The 24699-nt window shown below is 37.5% G+C and overlaps 1 pseudogene; it reads right to left on the minus strand.

Moving 5' to 3' along the window:
- Positions 1 to 3920: 3920 nt before the first annotated feature.
- On the minus strand, positions 3921 to 7573 carry LOC138943874 (uncharacterized; annotated as a pseudogene).
- Positions 7574 to 24699: the final 17126 nt, after the last annotated feature.

A 24699-nucleotide genomic window follows, 5' to 3' on the forward strand; every position in this document is an offset into this window, starting at 1 on the left:
TCAAAAATAATTATGATACTTTAATGAAATTTTGGCGATTAAAAATGACACGAAACACGACATAAATGGGATAATTTTTAGTCAATTATATAATTAAAATTATGATTACTGATTTCATTAAAAATAATCCGATTTATGTCGTGTTTCGTGTCATTTTAATCGCAAAAATGTAATTAATCCATTACAATTATTTTCAGACATATAAAATGCGAAATACAAAAATTTTATTTTCTATAGTAAGATGACATATATACGTGAAAGATTACAGATAAAAGGAGTCACGCGAGCGAGGCTTCGGAACTCTTTCATGTTTGTCATCTCACTTACTCCTTCATTCTTTCTCGCTCTCGCTTTTGTCGACTCTCCAGTATCGGGGATCTTTCCTTATCTACAAAATATAAACATCTTTTAAATAAAAAGTGAAACTTGTATTTTCCATTTCATCTGTATAAAAATAATTATAATGGATTAATGAGATTCTTGCGATTAAAATGACACGAAACACGACATAAATCGGATAATTTTTAATCAATTATATAATTACAATTATGATTACTTATTACTTAAAAATATTACTTAAAAGTATTATGTTAAGATTATCGAAAACTAAATATTTTACGATTTTATTTTTTATATCAAAATATATCAAATTAAGATATAAAATAATTCAAAAAGTACTTAATGAAAAATACTTTATTATAGTGTTTTGAAAAGCTCTCGAGATAAACTATAAGAATATGCAATAAAAAAAAGGGGTTTCCATTTAAAAAATACAAGGTGATCTTATCTTGACCTTGGCAATGCCACCCAAGTTTGAACTCATAGTATCTAGTAAATAAATTTTTGGAAACTCTACAACTTTTATTGTATTTGAAACATTTTCTTCGAAAATGCTTAGTTTTCCAGATATTTCACTATCACGGTACTTTTTATACACCCTGTATATATATATATATATATATATATATATATATATACACATATACCAGGTATATAAATATGAAACCGGAATTTGCCCATAAATGGCCCTAGCTGTCAATGTAGTTACCGTCAAACCGCCATTGGCGCCATTTTCTTGTTTTGACATTTGATAAAGATTTTCAACTCACAACAATACAAGTTTCATACAACAGCATAGTTTTTAATAGCGTTGAACATGTCGAATTTTGTGCCTGGAAACTACGATTTGCGGACAACATTGATTTTCTGTTACTATTTGAAGAAAACTGCTGCAGAATCCCATCGAATGCTTGTCGAAGCTTACGGTGAGCATGCTCTTGGTAAATCACAGTGCTTTGAGTGGTTTAAAAAATTCAAAAGTGGCGATTTTGACGTGAGAAACGAAGAACGTGGAAGACCACCGAAAAAGTTTGAAGACAGCGAATTGCAAACATTGTTGGATGAGGATGACGCTACCGACAACAAATGATCGATTTGAATCAAACTTTGCGTGAAAAACGACCAGAATATCAAAAAAGGCAACACAAAGTGATTTTGCTTCATGATAATGCACCATCACATACAGCAAAACCGGTCAAGGAAACGATTGAGGCGTTTAGTTGGGAAATACTTTCGCATGCGGCTTACTCACCAGACTTGGCTCCATCCGATTACTACTTATTTGCATCGATGGGACACGCACTTGCTGAGCAGCACTTCACTTCTTACGAAAATGTACGAAAATGGCTCGATGACTGGTTTGCCTCAAAGGAGCAACAGTTTTTTTGGCGTAGCATCCACAAATTGTCAGAGAGATGGGAAAAATGTATAGCTAGCAATGGGCAATACTTGGAATAAAATATTTTTTATCATTTTCATACAATAAACGTGTATTTTCTATACAAAAATTCCGGTTTCATATATATATATATATATATATATACATAACAAATATTTTAAAATTAAATATCTAATCAATCTCTTAAATTTGTTTCTCTTTCTCCTTTATTTGTATTAAATAAATTGATATTTTCAATAAACTTGTCTAGTATATAAAATTACATACAATCTTAATATTTGATAAATGTTTTTTGTATCATACATAAATATTTTGTTTAGAAATTCAATATTAAATTTATTTTGCATATTTATGTTCAATTATATTATAGACAGATTGTTTCTAATATAATTTCATCAATTCCATTTAATATGCATAAAATGCATAAAAATTTAATTTTTCAGTGAGTTTTACATACAGTCTTTATAATTTTTAATGTTCTTATAAATTTTTTTTTTTTTTAAGTTGTTGAAAAGCTTACTATTTAAATTTATATTGCGGCCAAAGAGCCTGATGTCTGAGCGCACCGCAATTACTTTTCAAGGATTATAAATATGTTTTCTCGCGAATGCTATACATGGGCACAATCAGTGCCGCCATTATGTTGCGAGATGGCTCTGCGGCGAACTTTTTCCGCAGTCAAAATTCTGCCACGGAAGGCATATAAGGCGATTAAACGCTCAAAATAATAACTTTTCTGTTGAAAATATGTGGTTTATGTAAATTATAAGGTCGTTACAGTTTTGATGTGTATTGAAATAAATATATATATATATATGTATTGTCCGCTGTTAATTGCCAACTGTATATTTTAAAGACTTGATTTTTGATGAACAAATATTCTCGTAAATTATTCTTGTTCAAAATAAATTTATATTGAAGCGATTATAAATGATAAAGATTAATTTTGAAAATGATTCTATTTGTATTGATGCGTTTGTGTCGAAAACAGGACACATAATTATTGAGAATTTATTTAATTTATGTAAAATAAATATATAAAATAAAGAAAATCGGGATAATTAAGAGCCAAACGCGGTTACATTTCCCATAATATTCTGATTAATAATTATTTATTGTGGTAAATTTTGAACGTTTTGTTCCTGGATCGGACCATCATCTTCAGTGAGTGCTGTACAAATAGACAAAAAAAAACATGTGGATCAAATAGTATGTGAACAAAAAAAAGACATACGGCGGTTACATACGTATTAATTAAAGTATGCGCATATCTTGAGTCACGGCTCACAGTATCGATGGGAAAATGAGAAGAATCTTCCTCCGGTGCCAGCCGTGAAAGAAGAAATTCCTTGAGTCACACGAAGGACCATTCTAATTTTCTTTTTAAGACCTAATGTAACACATGTATGGAAAGTATTAAAAAAGAGAAATATAGTAAAGCGTCGGAAATGAAACGGAAGCGATTCACCTCAACATTAAGAACATCGCGGGCCAATGAAAGCAAGATACTACTATCGGCTGCTAAATCAAACTCGCGTATGATAATGTCAAATATAAAATGTTCGCGTATGACATTGTAACAAGAATAAATAAATAATAAACACAGACTATCCGCAAGAAGAGAAAAATAAACGTCTATGATATATCATCGTGCGATGAATATAGATTTTTAAATTATTGATAAATTTTCCGTGATATACGCTTGATGCAAGCGCTTCGTGGAGATTTAAACTGTTAGTTTGTCGTTTTATAAAAATCATCTCCGACATCAAGCGCCTTTCATATATGTGTTCTTCTTCCAAGACTTCCACAATATCCCATTCAAAAGCGTGATTACTTAACCTGTAGTGCGTCGATAACAGAATATTGTGCGGTTCTTGTGATGTGGTTTCGATGTTCCGCTAATCGAATTTTTAGAAGTCTGCTTGTCTGACCGACATAAGATGCATCGTAGTTCTTGCAGGAGATTTTGTAGAGATTGCGTAGTTCTTTTGGCAAATTGTTTTTATTCACGTAGAGAAATTTGCGCAATTTGTTCATGCCGGTAATAATTTGATAATTCTGTAAATTACGAACCACAGACCTAAATCGTTCCGAAATAGTTGGAACGTATGGGATGTTAAAAAATGCATGATGTTCAGAAGTTTCGTCGTTACTAATCGTGGTATCCGTCTTATCAAATTTATTGTGTGTAAATGACAGAGATTTTGAGCGCTCTTGCAATATGTTGAATATGAACGTCAGTGGACATCCGTTTGTTAGTAGCGTATTTATGACGAAATGCAGACTTTTTTTGGTGGAAGCCTGGATGTGAAAGCCGGAAAGCTCTGTCGATGAGGCCGATGGCAGTGCTTTTTTTATGGCAGAGAGGATGTCGAGACTCGAAATGCAAATATCTGCCCGAAAAAGTAGGTTTGTGATACCAGTCAAAAGTTAAAAAATTGTTTAAAATTATGGTCATGTCTAAAAAATTGAGTCGGTTGTAAACTCCCTTCTCCATCGTAAACTGTAATCTTAGATGAAAAGAGTTGAAAGTGTATAGCACAACATTGAACATAGAGAGAGGGAGCCGCCAGTGCGACATCGTCTACATATCTATAATGAGGAGATAAATTGAACGGAAGAGTCTCAACCGCCTACATCTTCATGTCTTATAACGTGATGTCGGCGATGATCGGAGAGAACGATGAACCCATGAGAGTGCCGAAAGTCTGTTTATAGCAAACGTCGTCAAAGTTAAAAAATGTGGAGTTAAGAACGAAGCGGACTGCTTCCAAAAATTTGTTACGAGGTATGGCACATTTCTCCCCAATAAAATTCCATCTCTTTTTTATACTATCTGAAGCCAAGTCTATAGAAATGTTAGTGAATAATGATATCACATCTAATGAGATCAATTTGTGATCGTCACGTATGTGTATGTCTGTTAGTTTCTCAACTTATTGGAAACTGTCAGATATGTGACTATTGGCTGTTGGTATCAAACTATAAATTATGTCGTGTAAGCTCTTGTTTGTCTCCACAACTTCATTATGAGCTGTAATGACGGTAATGATAAATATGCCTCTCAGTATTGTCCTCCTGATTGGCTCGATGTTGAGAATGAGGATGGGCTTATTTATGACGGTCGGTGGAGGACTATTGGCCCTTGTGCATTTTTCAAAGAGTTAGGTAGGACTGGAGCTAATCGAAGTGGCTCAGTGTCGGAAGGTATGCGCAATTACTTCAAGCAGTATTTTGTATCTCCAGTTGGAGAAGCTCAGGCGCCCTGGCAGTATATGAGAGTTTTTCAAGGTCAAATAATTAACCCTCTCGCATAGTTGTTAAATTTACGTTTTGTTTTGCATTTTATATGTGGTTATAATTTGTTATTTAGTTCTGTAGTTGAATGCTGTGTTACTTGGCTATGAAAAGAGCATAATGAATATTTTTAAGACTGATAATTTTATAAGTTTGTCAATAAGAAGATTGAATAAAGTAAACGATTATATTAAAACATTTATTTTTTATTTTTCGTCCTTCAAACTTGTAACGGGGTCACTTTTCGCGAGTGCGTGGATAAACTCGGTCGGGATCAGGGCTCGTGAAAAGGTGAGACACACGAAAGATTTAGGTATTGTCTTTATTTGCCTCTTTCGGCAATGATCGATTTATAATAGTGAGCGCGCGGCGGATGGTGCAGCGCGCTAGATATAATGCGCGTAGATTATTCGGTGCGCGATGTTCGATATATCGAACCGCTTACAATATTCGCAAAGCCGTGTTTATTTTGACGGCACGCGAAACGCGCAAGAAATCGGGCGCGGTCGGTCGGCGCGTGTACGGCAAGGCCGTGTTTATTTTGACGGCGCGCGAGACGCGCAAGAAATTGGGCGCGGTCGGTCGGCGCGTATACGGCAAGGCCGTGTTTATTTTGACGGCGCGCGGAATAGAATGAACTATTAGGCGGTAGATATTTCGGCGCGATAATTATAATTATAGTATTATAATATTAGTATTAGTGTGGTCGCGGGATTAATCGCGTGTTCCCAGTGGTCGGGGAATTCGAGCGGAGATCGAGTACCCTCGACCGGGCGGAGAACTCTCCGTCCCTGCTTCCGTTCGCGGAGTTGAGGATAGCGTGGCGGAGTCGAGAAAACTCGACGGGGCAGTGAACTCGCAAACCCACGGTCCGGCTAGCTGGAGCGGTCGAATGATAGACCGTAATCGAGGAGAGCGGCGAACACTCCGCTCTCGTTGAGTCGGTCGGATTTGTGTCAGGAGTTCGGAGACTGCACGGAAGCCGAGAATGCTCGGCGGAGGCTGCGAACTCGTCAACCTCACGTTCCGTCGTTGCTACGATTTTCAGGATCGGTTCTGGTATCTCGGAGCGTACTGCTCGAGCGGATTCAGGAATCGTTCTGGTCCCGAGATGCCGAAACGCTGTCTTCTTATACCCGAGCGTCTATCGGTAATTGCGTCGTTCGCCCCCGGGTGGGGATAACGACGCGTTGTTTTCGGCGGGTAAATTACGGTAAACGCGTCGCTTCCCCTGGGCGAAACGACGCGGAGTTTCGGCGGGTGACGCTCGGGATCTTCCGGCAGCGCTCGGCGATTCTCGGTCTTCGGCGTAACGGCGGCCGTATAACGGCCGTATGGTTGTTTATCACAACCGCGGTTTTGAGAGATTAAGAAAGGGCGCTAGGCGCCTCTGCCACTGCCCGGCTGGTGTTCGCCGGGCGGCAGACTTCCGGCTGGCTACGTGCCGGGTAACGATGGGGGGTGCATCGTTACAAACTAATACAAAAACACAACCTAAACTCAATTTTGCTTTGGACTGCAATGTAAGTTCTACCAAAAAATACTTAATACTATTTTTGGAAAGTATGAATAGTAGTGTTTATTCAAATCAGTGCTCGGATTTAGTTGCACATTTCGGCCCGATTCCGTGGCTCACGCCTATTGCCCCCCACTCACCGTTCGTGCGTTAGCGACGAGACGCCAGATACGCGTAACTAAGGAGCGCGACGCTTTGTCTCAGGAGCGTTCATATGTAAGAGTGCCCAAATATAATAAATAAGACAATATCTTTTTAAATGCATCGCGAAAATTATCAAAATTCTAAAAGTTTTTCTTCAATTTTTTATATTTCATTGATATAAAATATTGAAGAAAAACTTTTAATTATAAAAAAGTATTGTTTTATTATTATATTTGGGCATTCTTATATACGGACGCTCCTGAGACAAAGCGTCGCGGTCCTTAGTTACGCATATCTAGCGACTCGTCGCTAACGTACGAGCGGTGAGTGGGGGGCAATAGGCGTGAGCCACGGAATCGGGCCGAAATGTGCAACTAAATCCGAGCACTGATTCAAATATAAAAATGAACATATTATGAAGACTCAATTTTTTAGTCTATAATAAGTTAAAAATTAAACCAAAGGCTACTTTCATGTTATTTCCTAAAATTTTATATTAGTAATAACAAAACTATATATAATAAACTATGTATTAATAATAATAAAACTATATATAAACAAAATATCTTTTGTGGTTTTTATAGAAGATTATCATAATAATTATAATTATTGGTTATAAAATCACAGTAAGTAAATTGAACTTTTGAGCAAAAATTACAGATTATCTCAGTCTTGTTTCACTATGCTTGTACTGCTGACGAAGTACTTGGTTGTGGAGGTGGAGCCGTAATTGCTTCACCGATCTTCGCTGCAAGATCTGTCAATCCCTTACTCTGCTCAATGAAAGACTTACTGACAGCGTCTATCTCCTGTCGTTTTTTAGTTGCAAAAGAATCAGAAGGGGGCACCTTGCGCTTGATGCCAATCTTGGACATAGCTCTCTGCACCTGTGGTACTGCATTATTGCTTTCAGATCCCGAAGTATGCTGACACGGAACAAAATTGGTTGCAATTTAAAATTGAAAGAAATACAGTAGTTTAATTAATTAAGACAAAGAAGAAAGAATATTATGAAAATATGATAGATCTTAATAAAGAAAATCTTACATCTATGTGGAAAACATTAAAAGAAATAATTAGAGGCGAACCAGGAGGTAAGAGGGAAGTAGAGAATATAAATTTTGAAATATTAGACAGCACTGAAGGATGCAATATAGCAGATAAATTTAATTTATATTATATACAAAGTATTAATAGTATAGTAAAATCTATAAATGGGAGTAAAACTGGGAATGCATGTAAAAGAATTATTTATGTTATTGAAAACGAGGGAATTATGGAAAATTTTGAAATGATTAGTATAGAGCATTTACAGGAAATTCTTATGGGACTACCGAAAAAGAAAGGTACAGAGGAGGGAATAACTAGCGATATATTAAAGGCAGTATTTTGCGTAATAAAAGAGGAATTTGTTGATATAATAAATAATTCTTTGAAGGAAGGTTGCTGTCCAAAAGGTTGGAAAACGTCTACAATAATACCGATTCCAAAAATAGAGAAAGCTAGAAAAGCAAGTGAATTTAGGCCTATAAATATGTTACCAATATTTGAAAAAGTGTTAGAATTAGTAGTTAAAAAGCAAATTGAAACATATTTGGAAGATAACTGTATTATAACAGAACATCAGTCGGTCTTTAGAAAACAGTATTCGTGTGAAACAGCGATTCAAACAGTCATTGATGAGTGGAAATTGATAGTTAATGAGGCAAAAATCGTAGGGGTAATTTTCATGGATCTTAAGCGAGCCTTTGAAACAATAGATAGAGAAAGATTATTAGAGAAATTATATCAATATGGAATTAGGGGAATGGTTATAGAATGGTTAAGATCATATTTAAAGGATAGAACACAGCAGGTTCAATTTAACAATAAATGGTCTAAATTAATGACCACAGAATATGGAGTACCGCAAGGATCTGTATTAGGACCTTTATTATTTATAGTATATATAAATGATATAATAAAAATCTGTCCAGAAGGATGTAGTATAAAAATGTTTGCAGATGATACGTTAATATATGTAACTGGAGAAAGCAGCGCGGAATTAGAGGGCAAAATGAATATGGCATTTACTATAGTAGAAGAGTGGATGAATATAAATAAGTTAAAAATGAATGCAGAAAAAACGAAATATATGATTGTTAGAAGTATAAGAAAAGAACTGCGAGGTAATATAACATTGAAATATTTGGATGGAACTGAGACTGAACATGTGGAAATAATGAAATACCTAGGCATAATTATTGACGATAGACTACGATTTAAGGACCACTGTGATTATATGCTAAAGAAGATAGGGAAAAAAACGAGTTTTTTGAATAGAATAGGTAATTATATATCGGCATACACTAGATGTATTGTATATAAGACACCTATAGCACCTTACTTTGAGTATTGTGCGACGCTGTTAATTGATATGGGAGAAACACAGCTGAGTAAATTGCAAAAAGCACAAAACCGGGCCATGAGGATCATATTGCAATGTGATAGACATACCAAAGTGGAGCGTATGCTGCAAACGCTGCAGTTTATGTCCATAAAACAGAGGCTATATTATAATGTGTGTATATTTATTTTTAAGATTTTAAGGAACATGTTACCGGAGCAATTAAGAAATAGGTTAGAAATTGTGGGAAATGAGAGTGAAAGGCAAACACGACAAGCTGGGGATATTGCAATAAAATATCGCAGAACAAGGAGTGCGCAAAAGAGTATGTTTTACGAAGGAGTGAAAATGTATAACGCCTTGCCAGCTGAAATAAAGCGGAATGAAAGAATTGTGCAGTTTAAGCGAATGTTAAAGGAGTATATTGTAATTAATGTAAACTAGATTTGTATTACAAATAGCTGAGAAAGCTAATAAAGATCTCTCTCTCTCTCTCTCTCTCTCTCTCTCTCTCTCTCTCTTAAAAGTAAATTAATAAGATGACATTAATAATTTTTAATAATATTTCTTAATAATATTTAACAATATATTTAATAATACTCAACATTATTATTACCTGATATTATATTTATTCTCCACCGTTTTTTCTTTTGTCTCTATCCCTCTTCCTAGCTTATACATTTTCTTCTTTCAATATATTCACAAATAAATATCACAATAAATATCAATATAATACTATGACATTTAATACTAATCACTCATGAAATGTCACCGAACTGTCACCAAACTGTCGAACTAACCCAATAACATTCGTTCAACCGCATTCGATTCACATCATCGATCATCAATCAGACATGTATTTTTAAATATTCTTTAAATATATTTATGCCATGAATATTTACTAACCCCGCTCACGATGTACAAAGTGTCATCGAACTGTCACCGAATTGTCACACCGAACTGTCAACCACCGAACTGAACTTGATAAAACGTTCACACCTCTCATCGACGCATCATCGACCACCAATCAAACACACGGAAAAGCGGCAACAATACGTGCGATACATTTCGACTTCAAACACGGACTTCGGGCGTTTCATGGATATTTTTATTATGGAAAAGCACAAACTTCTATATGTTATATTAGATCGCTATAACAATGTACCAAAAGTGATGCAAGGGCAGCCATATCTAATAAAGTTTGCTTGCCAATCATTCGCATATTCCTTATTTTTATATGTACACTATTATATACTTGATATTTTCTACTGTTTTACTTTCAAAATTCATTACCAATTAAATATGACTCTGCCCTTTATAATATATAGAAGTCTCTAGCTATAAATATTGATCAAAAACATACAGTAAATTTTTAGCAGGAAGAGTTCTTTGAAATATTATATTATTAATTATAAATTATTTATTATAATTATTTTTATTTTTCAGACTTTAAACGAAGAAGAGTTAAATGTAAGTATTAATACAGAAAATGATTTTCTACGAGTAGAATTGGAAAATATTAAAAATCAATTAGAAGTTGCTGTTGCGAACAATAAGATGCTACTACAGCGGCCGCAGCAGCTCCAGCAGCCTCAACCTCCGTCACTTCCTCAACCTGCACAGCCACAGATTCCAGCTCCGCAGCAGCCAGCTACGTTGCAAATGATTCCACCGCAGCTGGCTTCGTCACAAGAGAAAAGTGATGAACAAATTCTAAGTAAGTTATTAAATAAAAATAACGTAAATAAATTTAAATAAAAAAAAATACAAAAATAAATGTGTATTAAAAAATTACTACTCTTTTATTTTATAGTAAAGCAAAAGCCTGCACGCTAGCAACGAGCAGGGAGGGGAAATAATAGAAGATAGAGGACATCCCCATGGTCGGAAGGGCAGTAATATTATTATTCATATGTGGTAAGTCATCATATACAAAGAGAGTTAAATATAAAATATAAATAAAAATATATACACAATAATAAATAATATATTAATTACAGAACTGCGGATTTCAAAAACTGCCTGTTCAAGAAACTGAAGACTGAAAACTGAAGAACTATTTAGCTTTTTATTCAAAGAGACTACTTGTTACAATTTTTTTTTGAAAATAATATATATATGAGATTTTATGAGATTTATGTGTAATCTTGAAGACGTATAATATGATAATGCAAGGTTAAGTTAATAATTTTAAGTAGCATATATAAGCACATTTATTGTTGTATCTAATGATTCTTACTTTTAAACACGAAATTTAATTTTTTTCCATATGTATCGCATTTTTTTTTTTTTAATCTATAAGATTCATGTGATATTTAACGTTAGTATGATATTATAATTTTAAGTATAATGTATGAAATATATGATGTCAAGATAATTAATGAATAAATATTGTATAATTTAAATATGTTCTCTAATAGTTTTCCTTCATATCTCTCTCTCTCTCTCTCTCTCTCTCTCTCTCTCTCTCTCTCTCTCTCTCTCTTTCTTACTTCTTCCTTCATCTCATTCTTTGTGCATTTTCGAGGTACTCAATATTGCACGTTGATAAAGGAAAAAGGAATGTTCTCCCTTTCTCGCTCCTTCTCATTCTTTCCCGCTTTTTTTCTTTTTCTTGATGTCTCTTTCTCTCTTTCTTCTTTTATGTCATTCTTTGTCAACTTTGCTTATTCCTTATTCCTTTCTTAAGTAAAAGTGATGAAAATTTCCACATTGTGACTTTGCGTCATAATATATATATTGTAACCGTAAATTTCTTTTAAAAATTATTTAATTAATAATTATTGATTCGGCGGGCGGTTCTCCGATGCCCACGATACACCTTCGGCGCGTATTTCGAATATCGATCTCGCGATTCACAAAAATTCCCGGAATCGCAAATAAACCAAGTTGGGCGCCAGATACGGCAGGCCGCACCATTCACGAAAAACACAACACCAAAAGATAATCGCGCGACAGATAATTAACGCGACGGCAAAATTCCGCGGCTATTCAGTATACCGGAAATGGTAGAGGGGGAGGTTCGGGAGAGACGGGAGAAATCTTGAGAGTCGAGAACACAGGAGCCAAATGAGCATTCGGTCGGTTAAAACAAAGATAACAATAATATATTAAAAGAAACAAGAGTATAGAACAGTTCGTATAAATAATAGCCTTTGAGGACAGTAATTATTTTACAGGCGAATAGGATATATTATTTCCGCGGAGATCGGCACGACCGTGCGCAACAGTATCAAATTACCGGGCGTCTTACGCGCTTTAACTCGACTTTTCGGCCGCGAGGATTTCCGCCGCACGAGACTTAATTAGGCCGCGACAACTAAAGAAATCTCTCGAATACGCCGGTAACTACTTTACGCACGCTCGTGAATCCGCTTCGATATAATAGAAAATACTAGGTTGCACGAATCAAATCGGTCCGGCTCGCGGTAAACCGATATACGTCTCAATAACAAGGACGGTGACCTTTGCGTTGAAATACCGAATATCTAACTCGAATGACTCGCGGAAACTAATAGCGGGCTCAGAGACACCCGATAGATTTCTTGTACGAATTTTTAGGATTTCGCTTCCTCCTGACTCCAATTTCTTACAATACTCACAAAACACGCGCTAACAATACACAGAAACAATACGGAAACTATCGATAACGACTGTGGTGTACGAATCGCGCGGCGCAATATTTTGCGCGAGTCGGAATATCGATCGCGTGATCGCAAAATCCCGATAATGCGCAACATACAATTATTACAAACGCGAGACTAACATTAATGACTGTCGGTGGCGGCGAAATGAATAGAGAGAATCTATTCTACATAATTCGGATGAGCGACATGTGCCCGTCGGCCGTGCGACTTAATCTACCAAAACCATTCACCAAATTAATCCACCAAAACGCGTGGCTCGACAACTATTAAGGGCGCGACTCATCCGAATTAATTACCTACAATAAATCGGCAGCAAACTCGGGTCGATGACGCTCGTCCCACCGGCAGGAATATCTCGGCTTTTCCTTAGCGATCTCGTTCTCGCTCGTACGCTCTTGGCGACCTGCGTTCTTCCTAAAGGCTCGCCAAACAGTGCCTCTCTCCCACAAATCACCGCTACGTCCACCAACCACAAGCACTCAGACGACAAAAGAGAAAGGAGCGCACGCATTCCGCAAAAGAGACCCCGTTGGACCAAGGAGGATGGGGTCAGGAGGGTCCAAGACACAACACAAGTTTTTCACCCTTCAATCTCCTATATTACCTTTCCCGCTTACAAGTTTGTCTGTCCGCTGAGTGGGGGAGAGAGGGGAAGCTGTAGGCAGCTATTCGGGCTTTTAATTTTTGCCCAAGTGACCCTTGTCTGGGTGATACGGGCCCAAGTCCAGCCATCTGGGTCCGCACTCCGGGCAGGTTCTCATCGTCGCGTTCTCCCTGCCGCATCCGTAGCACCAGCAGCGGTTGCGGGGCTCGGGGCAGCTGGTATAACGGTGTCCGGTTGACCGACAATTCCAGCATCGGTCAGCCTCTCTCTCGAGTGGTCGCACCGGCGATCGGCTAGCCGCGGCCCTCCGGATGGGTGACCTCCGCGCGACGGACCTCCGGCGTGGGGATCTCCTGGCGCGTGGCGGCGAGGGTGTCCGCGGGGAGGTGCCCACGGTGCGAGTGCGGGGCTGCACGCATGAAGGCCCGACCGGCTGAACCTCCCCCGGTCTGAGGGACCGAAGTCCCGGTATAATGCCCCGGCCTTGTCCTCTGGGCGCTGACGGGATGGGTCCGCTCTCCCCCATCGTCTCGGCCACCGATCCCGGTCCGCCCGCCTGAACCCCCACCGTCCCTGAGGTGGCGGCAGCCTGGGCACCGCAGTCCCTGGTTCCCCTGCAGCCTTGCCCCCTCATCAGAGTCTCAAACGGGTTGTGTGACCCCGTTTGGGTCCCCTGGTCCCTGGTGGTCGGGAACTCCGTAACGCGCGCTCCGCGCGTGGTATATAACCGCTGCTCGCGGAGTCGGAGGAGCTCTCCCAGTTCCTCCCAGAGGCCCGGGTAGAAGCGGCGAATCTGGGCGAACAGATCTGCGTATCGGGCCCTGAAAGCGAGTCATTCTGGTTCGGCCATTCTCTCTTACGGCAGCTATCTATTGGGTGAAAGGTGATACGATTTGAGGTCTTTTACGTGCGTTTTACCCATGATTTTTCCCCCCAAATCCGCGAGCTCGTACACCACATTCGACAATATCTTATTAATCCTAAAGGGGCCGTGAAATTTTGGTGCCAATTTGGCCGCAATATTATGTGTCGCAGATGACAACACATGCTGCCGTTTCAGCACTAGATCTGCAACGTTAAAGACAATATCGCGACGTCTCAAATTATAATAAGTGGACTGCTCTCGATAGGCCCGCTCGAGATTTTCCTTTACCCAATCGTACAAAGATTGCATTTTTCGCATTCTCTCGGACCATTCAGCCGGATCGCGTTGTTCGACCTCATTGACATTCGCGCATCGCTCGCGTATTGAGTTTATCGGCGTTGGTTCCCGTCCGAGATTTAAAAGCGCCGGTGACGTGCCGATAGATGAATGGTGAGCGGTGTTATACGCGAATCGAAAATCTCGTAAATGCTCATCCCATTCCCTATGATCTTTCTCTAAAAAGGCAACTATCATGGTCTTCAAAACCCGATTGACGCGCTCTACTGGATTAGCCTGCGGATGGTATGGCGGAATCGTCGTGTGGGTTATCCCGTGTTCTTCCAAGAACGCTCGCAACGTCTGATTTGCGAATTCCGTGCCGTTATCCGTCAGCAAAAATTTTGACGTACCCCAACGCGAGATGACTTCTCTCAAAGCCCCACAAATTTTCTTGCCGTTAGCGGCCCTTAGCGCAAAACATTCCATCCACTTTGTGAATAGATCTTGTACCACTAAAACGTACGCAAAACCAGCCTTGTTTTTCAGAAACGGACCCATTATGTCTGCAGCCACCATGGTCCATGGGCCTTCCATGAGACCCGCCGGGTTGGCTTGCTCGACCTTGGTACGTTGGCAAACGTCGCATTGTCTAACGTACTTCGCGGTATCCCGAAACATATTCGGCCAATAATACGCGACTGCTAGTCGGTGGAACGTCTTCTCCACCCCTAAATGTCCCGACTGCGGTGTGTCGTGTACCTCTCTAAGCGCCGTTTCCCTCAATTCTTTCGACAGTACCAGTTTCCATCGATCTAAGTCCTCCACAATATCCGATACAATAGCTTTGGGCCTGCAATAATATAATTGATTATCTACTATTCGCCAATCTGTAAAACGTCGAGGTCCGTTCGCGACCTCTCCGCAACGCTTAAGATACCAAGCATTGGTCGTATTCGCGATAATGTCCGCCTCTACGGCAACCATTATTTTCATCCCGGTGTCACCCTCATACATACGTGATAATGCATCCGGTACGTGATGCAATGCACCTTTACGATGGACTATTTCATAATCGTACTCTAAGAGTTCTAGAGCCCATCTCGCGAGTTTGCCCGTCGGATTTTTAAGATTATGTAGCCAACGTAAGCTATTGTGATCTGTCACAACCATAAATTTATATCCTTCTAAATACGGCCTAAACTTCTTAATAGCCCATACGACCGCTAAACACTCTTGTTCCGTAACCGAGTACCTTTTCTCGGGGTCTGCTAGAGCTCGATTCGCGAAAGCTACGACATGTTCGGTCCCACCTATCTTTTGGGTTAACAAGGCTCCTATTCCCACCGAACTCGCGTCTGTCTGCAAAACAAACGGAACGTTAAAATCCGGACACGATAATGTAGGTGCGGTAACTAAGTGTGACCGAATTTTCTCAAAAGCGTGACACTGTGCATCCCCCCACTCCCAGCGCTGACCCTTTTTCAAAAGCCGGGTTATCGGTTCGCTAATGGTTGCGAACGGTGGTATAAACCGACGATACCAAGACGGCATGCCCAAAAAATCTACGTACTTGCTTGGTATTGCGCGGAGCCGAATAGTTTAGTATTGGCTGAACTTTGTCCGCATCTACCATAAGCCCGTCTCGTTGTATGACAAACCCAAGATATCGAACCTGCGAGCGACAAAACTCACATTTCTCCGGATTTATCGTGAGACCGGCCGCAAAGATTTTCGTTAGCACGCGGTCGAGCAATTCTAAATGTTCTTTAAAAGTTGGCGTTACTATCACGATATTGTCGAGATATGCGAACGCGTGAGGCTCCATCTCCGGCCCGATTATTTTATCTAATAAGCGCTGGAAAGTCGCGGGCGCTCCCGTTAATCCATATGGCATCCGCGTGAAATGATATAAGCCTTTCCCCGGGACGCTAAAGGCAGTGATTTCCCGACTTCCTTTCGCCAGGGGTATTTGGAAGTACGCCTGGCTTAAGTCAATCGTGGAAATATACCGAGCTGATCTTAGCTTGTCTAATATACCATTCATATTTGGCAGCGGATACGCGTCCTTTTTCGAAACACTATTTACTTTTCGGAAGTCTAAACAAAATCTATATTTTCCGTTCGGCTTTTTCACCATCACGATCGGATTCGACCACTCACTATACGAAAGTTCTATAATACCGGCACCTAACATCTTATCGACTTCATCACGAATCGCTTCTTGTACTTTAGGCGGAACTAAATAACACTTTTGTTTAATAGGTCGGTTCGGCCCGACATCTATTTCATGTTCAGTTAGAGAAGTGACACCAGGGTTAGCGATCGTTTCCGGGATTCTACCCCTTAAAAAAGTTTCCAATTGTTCGGTCTGTGAGGGCGTTAAATCAGGGAGCCCACTGTACACGGTCGGCGTATCGCTCTGTGATTCAAAATTATACCTCATCGCGGACTCTCTCGCAAAGTACCATTCGGTCGTCGCGAAGTCTAGTCCAATACCGAACTTACACAAAAAATCTATCCCCACGATACACGAGACTGCTAAATCCGGCAACAAACAAGTCAAAATCAGGCGACTCTGATTTTTCAATGTGAACGGGACATCCACCTCCTCCCGTACCTCCGCTAGTTGTCCGTTGGCCGTGCGAATCCGCGTAACATAATTTTTACGCGTCGGCATCCCTAACTGCCGTATTATTCGTATACTGTCGGCCCCAAGGATCGTTCGATTCGATTCTGAATCGACTAATGCTCTTAACGGTTTTCCGTGTATAAAGATCTCGAAATAACAAATTGACGGCAACCCTAAAGACTTTACGGGATTAAGCGCAGTATACGAGAGACTGGAGGCTTCCCGGCCTTCGGGTGCAACGGGGTCCCCCCTTAAGATTTCTGGAGTCGTTGGGGCCCGTTTTATCGACTCCCCTCCTCGTTTCCCGCACACGCTGGACACGTTTGTACGGTAACGCTCGGTTTACCACACCGATAACAATGAACGCGTTTTTTTTCTTCGCATTCTCTCGCGAAATGCCCGATTTTTCCGCAATTACAGCACTTGGTGTTCGAACCAGAACCGGGGTTGGAGGAATTGGCGGATTTGACCGCAGTTGAAGAGCTCGGTGGACTCGCAGCGGCAACTAAAGCGGTGGCGGGCGCGTTGGTTCTTCCCCGCGCTCGATTTTTCGCGCCATTCCCTATTTTCGGCGTCGTCTCTTCAAACCCCGCGGCTGCTAGAGCGATCGGGTTTCTATGGGTCTGCCGTGCAGCGAACTCCCTAAGCCTAATTACACGACAGCCAGAAATTTTATCTGGGTATACGCTAATCCCCGAGGACGCGAACCGCTTAGGCACTCGATACACACGACAACTACGCAATAGTTAGCCCAACCAAAAAAAAAAAAGAACAAAAACGTACATCAACCATACGTGGTCACCCAACACGATTCCCGAGCGAACGAATCTCAGAAGCAGCCAAATAACGGAAATTTTCCGTTCCGATATTATTCGATAGTTACACGAAAGCTCAATGTCCGAAACTTCACGAATTTCCCCTATTACTAATTTACCCGGTGGTAATTATTATAATTAATAGCCAACTTTGGCGACTCGCAACGAAACTGAAAAAATATAATTAGCACAAATATACAAAAGGAAACTTTCCAACATTCATAATAAATAACATTTTAATATTGATAAATGGCGAGACACATCATATAAACATTAAACATAATAAAATAAGCAAGATAAATGTGATCGGCGATGTCGAGCAAACACAATCAATTTCGATTCAAAAGATTATTATCTGTATTATTCATAGGCACGGGCACACCGATCTCAAAACATCAACACCACGAGTCGTATAAGGTGAATATTCTTTTCAAAAGAAAACTGCCACGTAGTCAGATAACAAAAGAAATGAAATACGAAAGCCAGCAATAATATTTCTCCTCAAACAATTCAAATAAATATTCCATATACTTGTTACTAAAGTACTTCAAGGGAATAATGCAATTTATCACACTACACGTCGTGAAAAATTATTCCGGCTGCGGTAACTACAAGAAAATGCTCGACATGCCGTCAATCATATAATCGTCGCTTCAAATAATCGTAGGAGCTGTTCTCCTTACAAACAAAAAATTCCTTTTCACACATAAATATAATAATGCTCAATATTATTTCAAAAGCTCCGTCGCTCTCGACCTCTTACTTCCCGTTTTCGTGGGCGCCCCACATTGTGCGCCAATATGTAACCGTAAATTTCTTTTAAAAATTATTTAATTAATAATTATTGATTCGGCGGGCGGTTCTCCGATGCCCACGGTACACCTTCGGCGCGTATTTTGAATATCGATCTCGCGATCCACAAAAATTCCCGGAATCGCAAATAAACGAAGTTGGGCGCCAGGTACGGCAGGCCGCACCATTCACGAAAAACGCAACATCAAAAGATAATCGCGCGACCGATAATTAACGCGACGGCAAAATTCCGCGGCTATTCAGTATACCCGAAATGGTAGAGGGGGAGGTTCGGGGGAGACGGGAGAAATCTTGAGAGTCGAGAACGAGCGGCCTTCACTTGGACACAGTACAATTGGACACGGTGCAAATGGACACGTTACAAATGGACACGAGATTGTGCACACGGTTCAATTGGACACAGTGCATTTGGACACAGTAATTTTGGATACAGTAGCTTTTGGACACATAAGAAAATACGCATCGTTTACTTGGACACCGCTCAATTGGACACTGTTCATTTGGACACCGTTCGTTTGGACACAGAAAGATGCGCACCGTTCATTTGGATACCGTTCGTTTGGACACCGTTATTTGCCCACCGTTCGTTTGGACACCGTTCATTTGCCCACCGTTCGTTTGGACACCGTTCATTTGCCCACTGTTCGTTTGGACACCGTTCATTTGCCCACCGTTCGTTTGGACACCGTTCATTTGCCCACCGTTAAAACAAAGATAACAATAATATATAAAAGAAACAATAATATAGAACAGTTCGTATAAATAATAGCCTTTGATGACAGTAATTATTTTACAGGCGAATAGGATATATTATTTCCGCAGAGATCGGCACGACCGTGCGCAACAGTATCAAATTACCGGGCGTCTTAAGCGCTTTAACTCGACTTTTCGGCCGCGAGGATTTCCGCCGCACGAAACTTAATTAGGCCGCGACAACTAAAGAAATCTCTCGAATACGCCAAATGAGCATTCGGTCGGTTAAAACAAAGATAACAATAATATATTAAAAGAAACAAGAGTATAGAATAGTTCGTATAAATAATAGCCTTTGATGACAGTAATTATTTTACAGGCGAATAGGATATATTATTTCCGCAGAGATCGGCACGACCGTGCGCAACAGTATCAAATTACCGGGCGTCTTACGCGCTTTAACTCGACTTTTCGGCCGCGAGGATTTCCGCCGCACGAAACTTAATTAGGCCGCGACAACTAAAGAAACCTCTCGAATACGCCGGTAACTACTTTACGCACGCTCGTGAATCCGCTTCGATATAATAGAAAATACTAGGTTGCACGAATCAAATCGGTCCGGCTCGCGGTAAGCCGATATACGTCTCAATAACAAGGACGGTGACCTTTGCGTTGAAATACCGAATATGCCGAGCGAGAGTCCTGCAGGAGACACGCTGGCGCGATAAATCGCTATCGCGCCACTTGTGGCGCTTTCGCGTTACGCAGGGCCGTCCTGCGGTCCTCGCGATCCTTGCTGTCAACATGGCCGTGTTGGTGAGTTCATCGCCCCGGAGTGTCCAAGATTTTCTTGTTCGGCTTAAAGGTGCGGGCTTACGGCTGCGCCCGATCGGCTCTCTTCCCTATTTGATTGAATAGGTTCCGGATTGAGAGTCCGCTCGTCGCTCCGTCCTTGGGACTCCCTCGCTTCGTGCGGGTGAAGTGGCCTCCCCTTTGGCCGGATTATTCCGGCCCTCCGCTCTCTTTTCCTGCCGTAAGAAATATACATTACCGGCAGCGATGTTTACTAGTCACTAAAAGTGTTTTTTAATAGTTAACAGTTACGACCTGACGTCTCCTGTTTCCTTGGTGTCCTGGATTCCCACTCTTGGCCGTCGCTCTTCTCTCTTCCTCTCCTTCCGCCGGATGGGATCCCGCCGTTCGACCTCGTGCCGACAACCAATTTGCGGGCTCATTTCGAGCTTACAGTTTCGATTTTTTCTAACCGAAAGTCAGATCCCGCTGATCTGACCATCGGGGCGCTCTCTCCCTAAATTAGGAAGACGCAGGCCCCCGAAAAACCGCCCCCGATCGGGCCATTCGGCCCTTGTGACGGACATCCCAAAAACGTCACGTCACAATATATATATATATATATGGCCATTCACGATATATGTAGAGTGAAAGTAAAGATATTTTCGTTATATAATTTATACCCAAGCTATCAATTAAGCCTAGTAAGATCTCAATCAGTCCAGCCGTTATTGAAATCTAATATAATATATAGAAGTTTGTGCTTTTATCATTAAAAAAACTATGAAAATATTATTATTAATGTACTTACGTTATTCTGTCCTTTCTTGTCCATTTCCTGTATTTTCTTATTTTTATTATCCGTCTTGTCTATTACTTTCATTTTTCTCATTACCAATTATCACTGATCTTGATCGATACTTTACTGTTCTTTGTTAGACGATTATTGAAATGGCGCAAGATACTATACTACCAGCAGAGAGAGCGGCCATCTCGGCGTTCTCTGTACGATAGCTTTTCGGTCCCGTACAGCAGCGCCTCTACGTCCATTTTACAGCCGCTTGGAATTACATAGATACGTCCACTTTCTATGGCATGGTATACCACCGTTTGGTGTGAGTCCGTGCTACGTCCATAATTGTAAATTCACTAATATGTCCCGCATATAAATGTATTATTAAAGTAAATCTCTATAAAACAATTCTAGAAAACAAAATAATTTTTTTAAGATAATTCTTATACGTATAAAATAACTTATTTTGTATAATATTTTTGTTATCTTCGTTAAATGTTACGTACAATAAAAAATATTTTTCCTTCTACGTAATGTATAACATATATCTGTATTAAAAATTATTTCCCCCTTTTTTATTACCTTTGCAATAAAAGTATTAAAAACGTAAGAAGCAATACAAGTATGTAAGATAAGTAACGATTAAATTGATTTCATTTCTAACGATATAAAGTGGTTAAATGGGAAGCGTTCAGTTTCTCACGCCGTAGATCAGAGTTCGGATCCCCGCAGTTTGTCGAGATTTCTTTTTTTATTTATTTAAATCTATCGTATGCTCATACGCATTTGAAAAATGCGATTATATAAAGGAAAAAAAATATTTAAAAATTATTTTATTCATATTTATAATGTTGTAAAAATAATAGTAAACAATATTAGAATGTTCTAACGTTAATATTATTAATAAAATATATATATATATATACATATATATATACACATACAATGAAATATATAATCAATATTTAAAATATAATCAACAATTTAAAAAACGGATTTGTTAATGAAAATAGATAATGAAAAATGAAAAAATAAAAATTCTGGCAATGTACGTATTAATATGAATAATTAATTTTATAAATTATATTAACATATTAATACATTTCTTATAAAATTTATTTTTAGATATTATATTACTTAAAAAATAACTGAATATCTGTCATCTGTTATAAGAATAATAACATTTTTCAAAACTATCTCTTCTATAAAATAGAGTCTAAAGTTTATACTTGCATACTATTTTTTTATAATCTGTATTATTTTTGTTAAAAGAAGTGAAAAACATTTCTATTTAATATAATATATGCTAAAACTTAAAAAATCACAAATATATATTATTTAATATATATATGTGTATATTTTAAAAAGAATATTTTTATTTGAAAAAGATGTACAGTATAAAATATTTAAAAATTTATGCAAATATAAAAGAATTTATGTGAACAGAAGCCTTAGCACAGGTAAGATTAATATAAATATTACGTATATAATACAAAATTTATAAGAAAAAAGATTAAAATATGTTTAATGTATATTTTTTGTATTATTTTTACCTTCACTTTTGTGTATACTAATTTATATAGATGTTTTGTACATACATACATGATTTCTAAAAAAGAAAGGAAAATGAAAGAGATATATTTGGAGATGCTAGGTTTAAAAAAAAATTATACTAGTATCCAAGTTCGTAAATAAAATCTTATTAATGTTATTATTTATTTATTTTTAAATTTTAATAAAAAATTTTAAAAATGAAAAAATTGGTAGTCATAAGAAATATTTTATTTGCAAAATCGGATACCAGTTTCATTTAAAATATATTAAAATATTTATTTGTAAAAAAATATATTTATTGTTATAAGTTTATATATTTTATTTTAAAATTAAGATTTTTAAATATTAATTTTAAGATAAAATGTAAAACTATCTTTTATTTTTCAATTTTTATTTCATTTCATTTTAAAGACATGTCTTCGTAACGAAAACATGACTTCTTCAAAATAAAGGTTGAAATAAAAATTGTTATTTTCGATCAAGCTGTCAATACATTTTGTAATAAAAAAATTATCTTTTTAAAAGTACCATAAAAATGTATCACAAAAAACTTGTACATAGAAATAATTTCATTTGAAAAAGATTATAATCAAAATCTTTTAAAGTAATTTCCTTTTTAAAAAAAAAATGATGTTAAAAAATAATCTATACTTGATAAAGTTTAATTTTAACATAGAACGCATTATTGATAGATTCCAAAATTTGTTAGCAATAAAGATTTATGTTTATATTTATTTTTGTTGGCATTAATAAGAATAAAATGTAAAGATCACAATCACAGTTGAACAATTGCATAAATCTGAAACTAGCAGATTTTATCACGGAGAGAAATCTATATAGATTTCTTTAATAGATCAATTATATATTATTATATTTCATAATTACACATATAAATATATATATATTAATTTATATTTATCACACAATCCTATATATATATTTTTATTATTATATATTATATATTTAACGGTATTCTCATATATTGTCTTGTTGTTTACATATATGTTATCCTTATCATTATTATAATTACATATTTACATTCTTTGTTCATTTAAATGTATTGTATAATATTTATATTTATTGTTTTTTATATAATTATATATATATATATATATAATATTATAGTTATTGAATACCGTGTGCCAACATATATATACAAATATTATACATTTTATATATATCATATTATTATGTGTGCGTATACTTTCTTAATTCATTACTATTATATACAGGGTATCCCATTTTAATCTCTTCAAGCAAATATCTCAAAAACCAAGCCCGGAAGAGAAAAATGTTTCAGACAAAAGTTGTTTGGTTTCGAGGGGGCCATAAGATGGTGACAATGATTTGACCTTGGAAAATCATTTGAAGGTCATATGAAGGTCAACTTTAAAATCTTAAATAGAACCCTCATTTTTTATTTAGTATTCTTGTAGCTGACATCGAGAGCTTTCTAAAACACTATAATAAAGTATTTTTTTATTAAGTACTTTTTGAGTTATTTTATATTTTAGTCTGACATATTTTGATATAAAAAATTAAATATCTCGTAAAATATTTAGTTTTTGATAATCTTACCGTAATATTTCTATGTACAGAATAATGAGACAAATCAATTAGTATAAAAAAAATTGTTTTCAAGAAAATTATTTACAATGTATTTTTTTAAACAATTATTTTTTTTTTTTGGCACTTACGATTTATGTAATTGTTTCAACTGTGATTGTGATCTTCTAGGAAATTGAAAAATTCATACTTCTTTGTCTCATTACCAGAAAATAATATTCACTGCACAGAGCAATATGATTTTTGATAATAAATCCAATATCATGATGCAGTGACGCAGTAAATATTTATCTTATACAATAACAAAATAATAAAATGATAAAATAATGCTTACTGCGTTCTATGTTGTTTTATTTATTGTTACCTTTTTAATTTGCATTTTTAGCTTACTTTTTTGTTTACTTTCTTTTATAAAAATATTTATTATTATTTATCATTTGTACCTTTTTCTTCCTGCTTCATTTTTTTCGCTCCATATTTTTTCTTATATAATGGTGCTCAAGACCTATTTTGACGTACTTTTTACTTGCTTAAAAAGCTTTTAACTTTTTTGGAAGAAGTATTA

The sequence above is a fragment of the Polyergus mexicanus genome, unplaced genomic scaffold (assembly GCF_030449975.1).
Source record: "Polyergus mexicanus isolate NDT 795.1 unplaced genomic scaffold, iyPolMexi1.0 SCAF_50, whole genome shotgun sequence".
Classification (NCBI taxonomy): Eukaryota; Metazoa; Arthropoda; class Insecta; order Hymenoptera; family Formicidae; genus Polyergus; species Polyergus mexicanus.